The 14364-nt window shown below is 40.5% G+C and overlaps 1 long non-coding RNA gene across 4 annotated transcripts; it reads right to left on the bottom strand.

Moving 5' to 3' along the window:
* Nucleotides 1-1784: 1784 nt before the first annotated feature.
* Nucleotides 1785-14007, bottom strand: LOC126997871 (uncharacterized). 4 transcript variants are annotated; one of them, XR_007752425.1, is made up of 3 exons: nucleotides 13878-14007; nucleotides 5262-6726; nucleotides 1785-2359 (listed from the first exon to the last, which is right to left on the bottom strand). It is a non-coding gene; the product is annotated as an uncharacterized LOC126997871 (long non-coding RNA). The 4 variants fall into 4 exon arrangements; XR_007752426.1 differs by lacking the exon at nucleotides 13878-14007 and adding an exon at nucleotides 13601-13749; XR_007752424.1 differs by lacking the exon at nucleotides 13878-14007 and having other exon boundaries at nucleotides 5262-5400; nucleotides 6547-8520.
* Nucleotides 14008-14364: the final 357 nt, after the last annotated feature.

Raw genomic sequence — 14364 nt, 5'->3', positions numbered from 1 at the left:
TATCCATGAAATCGGACACGCCGTGAGACAGCAAGTTTCCAGGGCACAATAATAAACTCCTCAAATTTGGGCAAATGGACAACAGTATTTGCAGTAATGTGAAGCACATAACCCCTGAAAAGAGTAAGGGAACACTGTACATAGTAGTCTCCATGTAACACGATGGCTACCAAAGTAACTCGACAGCCTCTGAAGGAACTTGTGCTAAATGGAGTGCTATTTCAGTGTGATTTATTGATTTAGGACTCAAGATAAACACTCATTACTAGTTATACATTTATTGACATGTAAAAATGGTGAAAAATTGAGCAAAGACCAAAATAGCCATTGTGGGAATGTTGAAGCAGGGATTCTCTGAGGATGAGACGCTGCTACCTGTAGTCAGTTTCATTTCATCTGTCCATCAACAAAGCGGGTATTTTGATGGCTGTGGCACATGCACATTTCTAGTTTGTGAATGTGTGAAAATCAACTGTTGTGATTGATATTCAAGCTAAGGTTTATGTATACAAAAGAACCCTCAGTCCTTATAAATCCCAAACTTACAAGCACACGAAAAGATTGTATATAGTCAGATCATACTCGAATGATCTTTGGCCTTGCAAATGCCTATATATAATTCATCTCATTTCAGGTACATTAAAAGACATCTGGCTCTGCAAGTGCAAATAAAGGGTATTGTAATAGTTTACTGCATGTAAATAACGATTAATATTCGAAATAACATGAAATAGTAAATAATAACTGTTGAGTGTGATGCTTGGCTATTTCAAATATTACCCATGTTATTTACATGTAACAGATTATCAACATTCCTTACATATAGGCACTTAGAGCTAGATGTCATTTTGTGGGCCTGCAATGAGATGAATTATAGGTATTTGAAACACTGATCTCTAATATAATAGAGATCGGTGATTTGAAAGGCAATCCGTAGATCGTTCAAGTATGATCTAACTTTACTGTTTGATACAAGCTTGTGTTTTGTGTGCTTGTGTGGTGTATTATTGATGCAAATTGGTAGGTTTGTGGTTTACATAAAAGGGTTTGTGGGTTCTTTTTATGCACAAACATTCAAATTTATCACTGAATATAAAGAGTTGATCTTCACGCAATCACGAACTAACAATGCGCAGGTGCCACATTTACGTTCGTGAGTGGACAGACGGAATGAAACAGACTATAGTACATACCAGTCTGTGTACACAGGCACAGCCCCACACAAGAGTTAGCAAGTGCTTTTTGCTGCTTCCATAGTCAGACCTTGCAGAGATGCTCATCCAAATGGAACAAAGTAATATATTGGTGATTTTGCTAACTCTAACACCCATAGTCTGCTGTAAAGTTATGGAACACACAATGGTCTGCTGACACTCAATCAGCTGACTTCTTGGTCTTGCAGCACGTCAAACACGACACTTGCTGGACAGACTACCAGGAGCTCCTGTACATTCCTTGGTTGCCAATACATGCCTCACCTCTACATTTACCAACACACACACACACACACACACACACACACACACACACACACGTCTGTTGTTTGAAAAACTCAAATTTAAGTCTCATGCTTTATAGAAATTCTTAAATAAAATCATGTCAAACAGAGGGTTCACTGTATGTGTATATATATATATATATATATATATATCTATATATATATATATATATATATATATATATATATATATATATATATATATATATATATATATATATATAGATATAGATATAGATATATATATATAGATAGATAGATAGATAGATAGATAGATAGATAGATAGATAGATAGATAGATAGATAGATAATGTGTGTGTGTGTGTTCATGATGCAATTATCACAAGGTGCAATATTTTTTTGTATATTTAGTGTACAGTGTGTCTGACCTTAGGGCGCAGATGTCTGCATATTACTCTTTACCAGACGTCTTGATGGTTGGTTAGCTCGTGAGCACACAGTATTGTCACCTTTCATGGAGTGTTAGTGAAGGGATAGGTTGTAATCTTTGTGTGTGGCAGCTGCCTGCCAGACTGCCTTATCTTTTGGGCTGCCACCATCCTGGAAACTAAGACCTAAAATTTCCTTGTTATGCAAATAGAATTTTGCTGTTGGAAATGTTTTGTGAAAATGATCTGACTGAGGACATTGAATGCATCACTGAATATGGGGAAAAATATTCCAGGTAAAGATTTTGTGAAACTTGTTGAGCAGCACTGTTGTGGCCAGGGCATGAGGCTGGTCTGGTGCCTGGACTCCACTTCCTTGTTCTGCGGGGCATCAGGCGGGGCAGAGGGGACACAGTGGCCTGGTGTGTGGGCTCAGGGCTCTGCCTCAGGTCATCAGGAGGGGCAGGTGGACCTAGGGAGGAGGTACAGTGGTCAGTGTTTAGCATTATTTTGTATCAATATTTAGAAAGTTTACAGATCAAAAGACGACTTGTAAAACTCTCACCACAGTTTACAAAAACAACAACAAAAAATAATTTCTGCTTACTGATGCGGTCATGTTAGCTTGACAGCTGGTACATTGTGAATTCATTTTGACGACAGGCATATCACAATATTTCTAAGCATAGACACGCACTCTATGAAGCATATCAAGTTTGTTTACATAGTTGATGATAACTGCATATTTAAAACTTTATAATTTGTAACAGATTTATTTTCTCCATATTATCTCGAATAGCAATATCCAGTTTTTAACTTTAATTTTTTCTTAAATTAATCTACTAGTATAGTTTCTTCAGCAATATTTTCAGTATGCAACAAAACCCTGACTATTTGGCCCCTGGGTGCCCGGAGACCCTAAACATCCAGCAAAAATTTAACTGGCCAAAAATAAAAATTATCTAAGAAAATTGATAGAAGATTACAAAATTTGACTGGCGTAAGATTTAAAATACCTGCGGTGCGGGGCTGTTGACGTTAATTTTCCTCCACCACGCCGGCAGCACTGCACCCCAACCCTCAGGAGTACAGAAAACACTAGAGTCCTTGCTTACCTGACAGTACCCCTTCCTCAAAATAACTCCACTCTCAATCACCTGATTCGCTCATACACCCCCCACCCCACTCCTCTCTCTCCTCTCCTCTCCTGAGAGGTATGTTAGGAGTCTTTCTGTGGATGTCAAGGGCCATTTCATCATAAATGATCTCCAACCTGAGTACCTACCGAGAAGCTGAGGCTCCCCCCTCAGGTGAGCGCTCAATAGCAGCTTGTTGGGCCAGTTACTTTAAGCAGTTGTATATAGTGGACCCTCTTGAGTGAGCAGCTCCCATCTACTGGGTGTCAAATGGCAGATGCTGATTACCCATTCATGAAAGCCCACCCTCTCTTGATGGGGTTAGAGACGCTGTGGCAAGGATGAGGGGTGCAAAGACACCTGGTATTTGTAACATCAGTGTGGAGCTGCTCAAAGCTGGAGGTGAGGCCATGATCCATGAGTTACATGTGATCTTAACTGCCATATTGCAGTCTGGTACCATTCCTCCTGACTAGAAGAGAGTTGGTTGTCTCAATCTGAAAAGGGAAAGGGACCACCAGGACTGAAAAAACTACCATGGCATTACAGTACATTGTGTGCCAGGCAGTGTGCTTGCCTATCTCTTGCTCATGTGGATTAGCAACCAGCTGATGAAGTTGCAGACTTGAGCGGTACAGGTTCATGCCTGGTAAGTCGATGACTGACAGTATCCTTGTGCTTTGTGTTCTGGTGGAGCACTGATTCGAGTTTCGACAGGGGATGCTTGCAGTCCATGTCCATCTAGGGAAGGTGTTTGTTTCATAGCCTCCCGAGGCACTCTGTGATCTCCTGCAAGTCCAGTGGGATTCCTGCAAGGACCGTTGGTCTATTGCCTGGCCTGTACTCAAGGGCTGAGTACTGTGAACACAGGCTTGCCCCATCACTTTTCCCATCATCCCATCCTTGGCCCATCACTTTTCAACATCCATCCTTGATCACTTTTCCCATCATCCATCCTTGGCCCATCACTTTTCCCATCATCCCATCCTTGCCATCACTCATCATCCATCCTTGGATCACTGACCTTGTTTTTATTGATGATGCAGTAATCCCTGGAGAGTCACTGCACATTCTGGTGATGCCTCTCAAAGCACTGCATGAGGCAAAGACTAGGATTAAAGGTCTCCTGGGCCAAGGCCAAGGTGCAGGCATTTGGAGGCTTGCTAGATGAAACAGTACAGTCTGTTCATGTGTGTGGTGAGGACGTTGAGATCTTGAAAAACTTTACATACCTGGTAGCGTAGTTCAGAACAATGGCGGGCCTCTTCAAGAAGTCTTACGGCAGATTGGCTTGGCTCACAGTGTTATGGACTCGCTCAACACGAGTACATGGTGTTGACACCTGTGTATCTGGATCTGGATCCGGATCCTCAAGTTGCTTTTGCTCTCTGTCTTACTCTATGACTGTGAGTCATGGACACTGAATAGTAACTTAAAGAAGAGGATTGATGCCTCTGGTACCTGCACCGAGTCATGGGATATTGCTACAATATCTTTATGTCGAACCAGTGACTACTCCGTGAAAATTAATCTAGGGCTATTACATACATGATGCAGGAACGGCAACTCCGGCCATACGGGCTTGTGGCACACTACCAAGAAGTCGACCCTGCTCACTGGGTTGTTTCTGTAAGAGGCAACCCTGAGTAGAGGAGGCCAAAGGAATCCCCATGGAGTTAATGGCTTCAGCAAGTTAGTAGATCCGGCCTAAGGTACTTATGAAGGGAAGGGGCTTGCATGGAGACCTGCTCAGAGGAAATTGCTTGTTTAGAGTCCTGGAGGGAGTGAGGCGATGCCCCTCCATGCATGTGCCCTCATTGCTTGATTGAGTAGCAAGGTATCGAGTGTGTAAGTATTCTTGTGTGTGTGAGCAGCTGTGTAATGTCTCAAGCTGAAAGTAGCATTTACTATTTTTTTGTCATTCACTTCCCCAACTTCATGGTCTTTGATGCCATTTAAGGGTCTGGAAGTGGAGACTGTAGCCTCCAACTTGAGCTTTCAGCTCAACTGATTTTATACTGTTCTTTTCTGTTAATTATGTAAATTTCACTTTCCAGGAATTTTTAAATCAAATTCCCTAACTTTTCCCTGATTCAAATATTTTTTTTTACAAATTCATAGACTTTTCTCTGACTGGAAAAGGAAAACAATTTTTCCAATTTCTCTCTGACATCCACAAAGAGTGGAAACCCTGATAAGTCAAGACATGTTAGGTAGAACAATAGTGCAATAATTTACCTGATATGTGCAGACATGTAGTGGTGGATCTTCACCAATATTCAAGTTTGAACACTGAGGGTGCTCGTTGAATCTCAGAGTACACTCACAGATCCAGGAAGCCAGCTTTCTGGAGGTAGGATTACTGGCTCAGCCCGTTCTGAAGGAACATAATAGAAAGATCAGAGGTTAAGTGTTCTCATCAGCATAACTGGTTAGTACAGTTTACTTTGCAAAGGTCATCAATGAATTACAGAAGAGTGGGTGATCGAACAGAACCCTGTGGAACACCAGTATGTAGGTATAGGAGTGGAACAATGATAGTCTATTACAGCAGAAATAGATAGCCAGAAAAGAAAGTGGAGATTAAAGTACAGAGAGAAGAATAGTCCACTGTGGGATAGTATAGAAAGCAAAGATTAATGCCAGCCTCTGTCAAAAGCTTTCAAGATGTCTGAAGCCACAGCAAAAATTTTACCAAAGACTTGAGAGAGTAAGGAAAGCAGGAAGGTCACCAGTACAACCCAATCCCTTGACCCCACTCTCCACGGACTTGATATATGCTTTTGACCATGGTAGAAAAGGCACTGTGCATCATACCACCAGCCCTTCCTTATAACCACTGCCCAACATGACCTGCCATTACATGACTGGCTGTTGTCCTGCAGCCGTACACCCAACACCTACCTGTCCCTAGTGTTTAGTGTTCATGACAGAGGCTGCCTTACATGCCAATGGGAAGCAGAGGCAATGTGAGCTGTTTGCCAATTAGTACTGATTAGTACTTGGATCAGGAAAAAAATAAGGAGCAAGATTATTCTGTGATGTGAAAATGTCGTCCCAATCAAGACTGGACACTTTATTTTGACAGCAGCTGAGTTAAATTTTCTAGAAGTTTATTTTCTTTCTTGATTTGAGCAGCATTTGGGAGTTTGCTTGCTAATTGGCAAACATGCATTACAGCTACCTTAGAATTTAGGCTTCAGTGAGGTAACCATCTGCTAGTTGTCTCATTCCTGTGTCATTTAGTGAGTCACTCCTCTCACCTTAGGATGTGTCATGCCCTCAGGCCTAGTAATATAATACTCATTTACAATTAACAGAATTGTTAGGATGGGTTCTTCTCTTATTTAAATTATATTTCTGTTGCCCTCCGTCATCTTCCCTTCTTATTTATGCATATTCAGTCTTAGTCTCTTGGGCCTCTGAATAGTTTTATTAAAGAAAATATAGTTATTTCACTAATAACTGCAGTGTTTCCCTGAAGTGACACAGATTGTCCAGTTATACCCTTGCAATGCCTCACCTGCCCGTTGACCAGCAACATCTATTGCAGGATCTTTGTAGTCCCTCACTGACACTTCGGGAAACAAAGTGGAAATGGCACATTTTCAGTTGGGAACTTTTAGTGAAGTTCCCAACAAGATGTTGGTGCTGTCAGCTACACTGTGGCCCCCAGGGCTTGTGGAGGTAGCTGAGGCACTCCCTTGGGGGAAGAGATTGTGTGAAAATTAGGACGAGGGTCAGGAAGCAGTGAGCTTTCAAACACAAGTATGGCACAAAGTAAACTTAATCTCATGTTTGAAAATAATTGAGCTTGCATTATAGTGATACAGTCTGTCAGCAGCTATTGTATGAATTGCATTTTTTTGTGACCTTTTTATGTATATGTGTCTAGTACCTGCTATGTGTCGATATTTTTATGAATTAGCAGTTGAGTGGGTCTTGCTCAACCTCTTTACCTTGTCATTTACACTTAAGGATTTCAGTGTTGAAACCAGATGTCTGTTGCATATTTTACATTAAACATTTGCAAAGAGTGTTTTCTTGAAGTTGTTGTGACATATATGAATATATCAGTAATATCATGAGTATGTTATTTTGACAATAATCTATCACTTGATTTTAGTTCTTTGCTGGCAGCCAAGAGCATGCAGTGCAGTTGTGTGATGGTGGAGGCAGCAAGCCAACAGAATAGTTCAAAATATAGAAACTCATCAACTCTATTGTCTCCTCAGCTAAGGCAATGTCCAGCTATGTCGTCATTTTATGGATTCCTGGTAATAATAATGGTGCAGTGTTTTGGGGCAGGTCACAGTAATAGGTAGTGTTTACAGGATGACTCATTGACTTTGATACCGTTACTGTTTATACAGTCTTGGAGAGGAACATATAGGAATAAGAAGTCTTTTTAAAGCCAACACGAGTGGTATAAAGCAATGAAGACCTTTTTATTTTATTTTTATAATGGTTTTGCCAGGTATGGAACTAGTTAGCGAATCACTCTTGGCATTATGTGTTCAAGTGCCCATCTCAGTGATCCAATGTACTGAGTACTTTCACATTTAACATTTGAAGGCAGCTCTGATATATATTTGTTATAGTTGCTTCAGCCCCAAAGTTCAGTCAACTAGACATAGAGAACCTGATTGAAGTTCCTCAGTATATCATTTGTGTTCCTCAAATACTTGGACGATAGAGTAACCTGAGGGGCAGGTAGGTAAAAACTGATGTGGTTTCAGTAGTTAGGATACATGTAAATGAATTCATTTGTCATTCAGTGTTACATTCCCAAGATGGACAGTTGTTTTATTAATGATATGCATGTTAAGTATTTTTATTAACCTCTACAAGGTATGTGCTGTCTCTTTTATACATTCCATTTTCTGTGACTTAGCATCTTGGTCATTAACACATGGCATTTATGGTGTTGAATAAGGTATGTTTACTGTACAGTTAATTCATGCATTCCCAGTGAATTGAACTTTTTCATGGATATTCCTCATTACTGTGTGATAGATGACATATTTATTATTGTGTGAATTATTAGAGATTTTTTCGCCTTGTCCACCCCACTGAGGAAAGTTCCCATGAGGGAACAGGGTGTTGGTGATATAGATAGATATGTATTGTTGATCTTTTGTGCTATAGTTAAATATTTAGGTTATTATGAGAAAGCGTTGGACGAGTTACTGACAGGATGAACAGTATGTTGTTGTTTTGTAATATTTCTTGTAAACTTAAAAGCACGAATAAGACTTGATGGGGCTGGGACGGCTGCCCGTCCGGGCAAGCACCGGAGCGAGAGACTCAGTAGTGTCAAAGCTGTGGACGTGTCATGCGACTTATTTGTAAAATGGAAAATGGAAAGAAAAAACTTGTATTTCTTAACCTTCCATTTTTAGTAGTAAACTTCACAAAAGAAATAAAAAAGTACAGTATTGCAATCTTTGACCTTCGCGATGAAGTAACTTGAAAGAAATTATGGTAATAATAATAATGTCACTTCTTTCTCCAAAGCACCAATTAATCTCAAAAATTCATTATTGCCTTGAAAACTATCAGTAAGCATTACAATCTTTACTCAAACTTTCTCAAAAAATTCCACTCTGGATGATTCAGGGCATATTCCTCCAACTCATCCCCCCCCTCTGACTCCATTATGCCTGTTATTAAAATTAAGAGAGATGTTTTTTATGCCCTCTCTGGTACCAACACTCAAAGGCTTATATAGACCTGATGAAGTGCCTCTTATTGTCTTTAAAAATTGTGCATCCATGCTGACACCCTGCCTGGTCAAACTCTTTCGTCTCTACCTTTCCTTCCTGCTGGAAGTACGCCTACATACAGCCTGTAATTTAGAGAAGTGATCTTTCCAATCCCTCAAACTACCGTTCCATAGCTTTACTTTCTTGTCTTTCTAAAGCTTTTGAATCTATCCTTAACCGGAAGGTTCTTAACCATCTATCAGCTTCTGACCTTTCCTCAGATTGCCAGTATGGGTTCCACAAGGGGTGTTGTAATGGTGATTTTCTTTCCTTCCTGACTGACTCCTGGTCATCCTCACTTAACTGTTTAAAAGTGAAACTTTTGCTGTTGCCTTAGATCTAAGGAGCTTTTGTCAGAGTCTGGCACAAACATTTTCTTTCTAAATTACCCTCCTACGGATTCTATCCCTCTCTCTGTACTTTTATCTCCGGTTTTCTTTCCGAATGATCTATCTTTGCTGTGGTAGACGGTCACTGTTCTTCCCCTAAACCTGTCAACAGTGGTGTCCCACAGGGCTCTGTTCTATATCCCACTATTGTTCATTAATGATCTTTCCATAAATAAACTGTTCTATCTACTTCTACACTGATGACTCAACTCTGCATTATTCAGCTTTTAAAAGATGACGCTCCCAACAGGACAAACAGGATTCAAGGTTAGATGCTACAGAACACTTAAACTCTGACCTTGCTATCATTTCTGACTGGGGCAAGAGGAACTCGATGTTCTTAAAAAAATGTAGTTAATTGGCTCTGCCCCCTACTGCCTTGGAGACAACCAGTATTCGAGACCTCTTCCTAACTTTTAATCCTTCAGCTTATTCTGTCTTAACTGTTCTTTCCTTTGGACTTCTCAAATCTGAATCTTATTTCTTCCTTCTGTTTTGCCACTCCTGTACAGCCTCAGGACCCACCGAAGAGGCGGTGCTTCTGACATTTTGCTTCAGCCTGATGGGACGACCTGAGGATGGACTTTTCCGATTGCCAATGGAATGATTACTGCTTCCAGGAAAGAGACCCCTTTGTAAGTGCTCAGCGCATTACGGAGGTGATTGTCTAGGGAATGGAGGCACAAATTCCATGTGTACTTTCCCTAGAGATAGAGGGGTAGCTCACAAAAGGTGCCTGACCCTTCTAATTCTTGCCAATCATGACCTTTACATTTCTGCCAGAAAACTCACCAAATCTATTCTTCAACTCACAAAATTCATCTAAAGACAAAGCCAAAACCTTGCTTTCTCTCATTCTTTCAGAAACTTTTGCTATTGCCCTTGAAAGCCTAAAACCTTTGACAGTTTGGCACAAATCTTTGCTTCCTGACTTACCCTCCTACCTTTATCTCCAGTTTCCTCTCTGGCTGATCTGTCTCTGTTATGGTTGACAGTCACTCTTCTTCCCATAAATCTATCAACAGGGGTGTCCTACATGGCTCTGTTCAATCTCCCACTCATTCTATTATTCATTAACTGATCTTTACATAAAAAACTGCTATCCACTCTTGTGCTGATGACTTCTCTACATTACCCAACTTCTTTTTCGATGGTCGTAACGTACGCCTGGCAACGCGACATTTTTAACGTCGGGAGACAAGATCGTGATTGTGTGACAGCGGCCTTATGCAAGAGTTATAACCAGTATCTTCATTCCTCTCACTGGTTAACTCTGGAACAGCCTTCCTTCGTCTGTATTTATACCTGCTTACGACTTGAACTCCTTTAACAGGGAAGTCAAGACACCTCCCTCTGAACTTGATCTCTCTTCTGGCCATTCCTTGCTGCTTTTGAAGTAGCACCGATTGGCTGATCATCGGCAAGATTTATTTATTTATTTATTTACTATTATTATTATTATTATTATTATTATTATTTTTTTTTTTTTGGTTTATTGCCCTTGAATTGTTTCCTTTACCGTAAAGAGTTGCTGACTTTAAGGAGTGCTTCAACTTGTTTTGTTTCAAAGGGAAACAAAGCTACACGCCAAACCTGCAAATGAAATGGTTAAAACGGCATTAACCCGAACCGATCAAGGGAGAATACAAAATAAGGTGGAAACGAAACATATCAAGGAAAGAAGATAATAATCAGTGAACCGGACACTATGGACCAGACACTTGCCCCCGCCCCTGTCATTGAAAAATTGGAAAATCAACCGCTTTGGTGCGAATCGCCATAACTCCCTTATTTCTGGGGCTACATAAATGTTTTTGGTATCAATCGACGGCAAAATGAAAGGGCTATATTTTTTAATATGCGATCGTGCTAAAAAAAAAACAGAGTCAAAAGGGTAAAAAATCGAATAAATAAAAAAAGAACGACTGAAAAAAACTTTTTCAGTTCCCAACCTTGAAACCCACTCATTTTTTTTTTTGAGAATTTCAAAAAAACATATTTGACAAATAGTTTAGCCCTACCAATGTGCTTTCCAATATGATGCATAACATTTCCCTACTCCCAGTAGTTTCGTTGCCCGAGCTCGAAACGTAAACCCTTTTGAGAGCGATTTTGACGAACTCCAGACACTTTAACGTTTTTGTCTAGTGTGGTCTTGCTATTGCCTCTAGAAGGCTGTAATTTGGCATGTAGTCCCTCTTGGCAATGTAGTTTGACCAGCTCGAAGGATTTTTTGATAGCTCGATTCCAAGTTTGTCGTCGAGCCGTCACAAAATAGCCTGTTTTTCGGCCCTTTTGCCGCGATTTGGACACGTCCTAGTTTTTTGCTTATAACTTTTTATTTATTTATTTAGTGCTTTCCAATTTTTTTCTGATTATTAATCTGTATTAATAGAGCTTTCATTTGCCACCAAGCACGCCTTCCTAGCTTCAGTAGTTTTTGCTCGAGCTTGACCAGAAGTCGCGACGAAAATTCGCCGAATCTGACTCATTTCACGCGCCGCGACGAAAAACCTTCCTGACGCCACAAAAATTAATATATCTGCATAAAAATTCATATATGAACACTTCAATATGTTGACTATCTTGTATTAAAACCATTTTAAGATATCTATATAAAAAGTTACTATTTTTATATAATAATTTCACTATATAAATCAACCTATATTAAGCGCCTTATTACACATATTATTTCTTATAATTATTATCTCGTATTCAACCCTGTTTCTTCCCATTTATGAATAATAATCTGCTTTCTTTTGATACCAAATATATATATATATATATATATATATATATATATATATATATATATATATATATATATATATATATATATATATATATATTTATTTGGTATCAAAAGAAAGCAAATTTCTGTAGCCTCAGAAATATAGGAGTTATGGCGATTCGAACCAAAGCGGTTGATTTTCCAAAATTCGCGGCTTAATGACAAGGGCGCCGCAAAATCAAAAGAGTCTGCCGTCCATTACTTGAGATGTAGTAATGAACCTGTTTTGAAAGAAAAAAAATATCACAGCCTAACAGTTCATCAAGAAGCAACGGACATCAAAGGTTATATTCTTAGAAGCTTTCGACTCGTACGTTAATTACTTCTAAAGGCCAAAAAGGAGATTTAATGCGTTCTCACGAGTGTTTTATTCACATTCATAGTAGAGAAGGCTTACCAAACTACCAACAGGGTACCGTTGCTATATTATCATACTCAGAGCATCGTATTTACCTGTTTGTCCTATAACTATATGCCAAGAAACACCAGTAATTAACCATTTTAACGATAACTATATATGAAGTCAGTTATCGGGATGAAGGAGAGTTTTGGGGTCGGAAATTGGCAAACATAAGAGGCTGAGTATGACAATCTGGCACCGTTGCAACAGGGTCTGAAAACTACCCATGGGAAGGCCCACAACTGCGAAAGCCTCACATTAACTATGTCCAGAGGCCGACGAGGTCAACCGGGTTCTATATAATGAGCGTTTCCTCCGGTTCATGGTACCGAAGAAAGGTCAAAATACCAGAAGAGCCATGAAGCTTCCCCTGGAAATGCCCCAAACTACAAAAGCCTTTTCTTATGGGTGAGTTTGGGTCCCGAAATGTTTTTAACCCCTTGAATGCGGATTTCCTACACGAAGACATCACCAAGCTACAGGAGTGGAACAAAAAGTGGCTGCTCCAATTAAGTGAAGAAAAATGTGAGGTCATGCATCTTGGGAGGGGAAATCCAGCATACCAATACCACATAGGAAACACTCCACTATCCACCACAGAGGCAGAGAAAGACCTGAGAGCATATGTTACCAGGCTACCAGTGAAGGCGAAATCCGTGCCAATCGCAGCGGACGGGTTAAAAAAGATGACCCTTGTATACGTGGGGAAAGAATAGATGGAAATTAAATCTACACCAACTGTCGAGAGACGGAGACAAGCACCAGTCACACTAACAATAAACCTGCAGTCACCACCACGTATACCTTCCACTCTCCTCCACGCCCCACAGCTACACAGGATAATGGTTTGAGATGCATGGCCCCGTTGTAGTAAGGGCTTGGGCCATACGAAGGTCACTGTCGACGGCCCATAGGTGTTAGGTTGATGAATGAGGCGGGAGAGTCTAAACGAGCAGAGGGCATAGTTTGGGTTAACGGAACTACTACTTTATAGGGGTCATATTCTTTACACATTTCGGCGCCCAAGCACACATATTTGGCAAGGTTTTCGGGGGAGGAATTTTAGGGTTTTCCAAGGGTAGTTTAATGACTCTTCTGACAGGTTGGCCATTCCTCTGTGCCATGAACCTAAAAAAACACTAACGGGAACCCGATTGATTTCCTTTTCTGTCTTTTTGAAATAGTTGATGCGAGAGGCGGAAGCGTCTAAATACGAAATTAATTAAACCCACCAACAGTTGCCCGGAGAAAGACTTGTTGCTCATAAGCTCTCACAAGGATACAAGGAGACTACATAAGGCAGCTCCTGAGAAAGACTTGCTCGTCGCCTCTTCTGCCCTTTCATGATTACATATCGCGTTAACCAAACAGCTGAAATAAGTGTTAGGTAATGAGTCTAATGACCCCTAGCTCTCTGTGGAGTTCTCAAGATGTGCACTGCAGACCACCGGGCCCAGATAAGTATAGTTATCTTAAATTATCAGTTTATTAAAATAGAAAACAACTTACCATGTGTTGAAGCTGGAAATGTGGACACAGTGGAAGTCCAGGACACTCAACCACACGTGTCCGTCCGCCCAGAGACTCCGAAGTGGACTGACTCAAGGCTGGCCGGAGGGAGTCGCGTCCAGTTCCGAGCATGTGACTCAAAACCCCGAAACTCGACGATTCCATTTATTCTTCCCGGTTAGAAGTTTGTATAATACACAATGACGCATTCTCGTCACTGTCGAATCTCAGAAATCATAGAAGGAAAACTCTAGCAAGCTGTACATTGCCTCGACTCTGTGAGGAATCTTACTTAAGTGCTTCGTCAGTCTGAGCACTGGTTGGGGCCTTAAAATACTCACACCTCCTGATGCAAGACGAGCGTGATATAAGAACCAGTTATTCACCGTCATCTCAACACTTGTATATCGTTGAACCTGACAGAGTAATTCTTAACAGTACTATCATCGGTCCGAGTACTGGCAGAGTCTTTCAGCTGCTCACACTT

The sequence above is a fragment of the Eriocheir sinensis genome, chromosome 13 (genome assembly GCF_024679095.1).
Source record: "Eriocheir sinensis breed Jianghai 21 chromosome 13, ASM2467909v1, whole genome shotgun sequence".
Taxonomy (NCBI): domain Eukaryota; kingdom Metazoa; phylum Arthropoda; class Malacostraca; order Decapoda; family Varunidae; genus Eriocheir; species Eriocheir sinensis.
The sequence above is the reverse complement of the archived record's forward strand: the minus strand, read 5'-3'. Positions and strand labels throughout refer to the sequence as shown.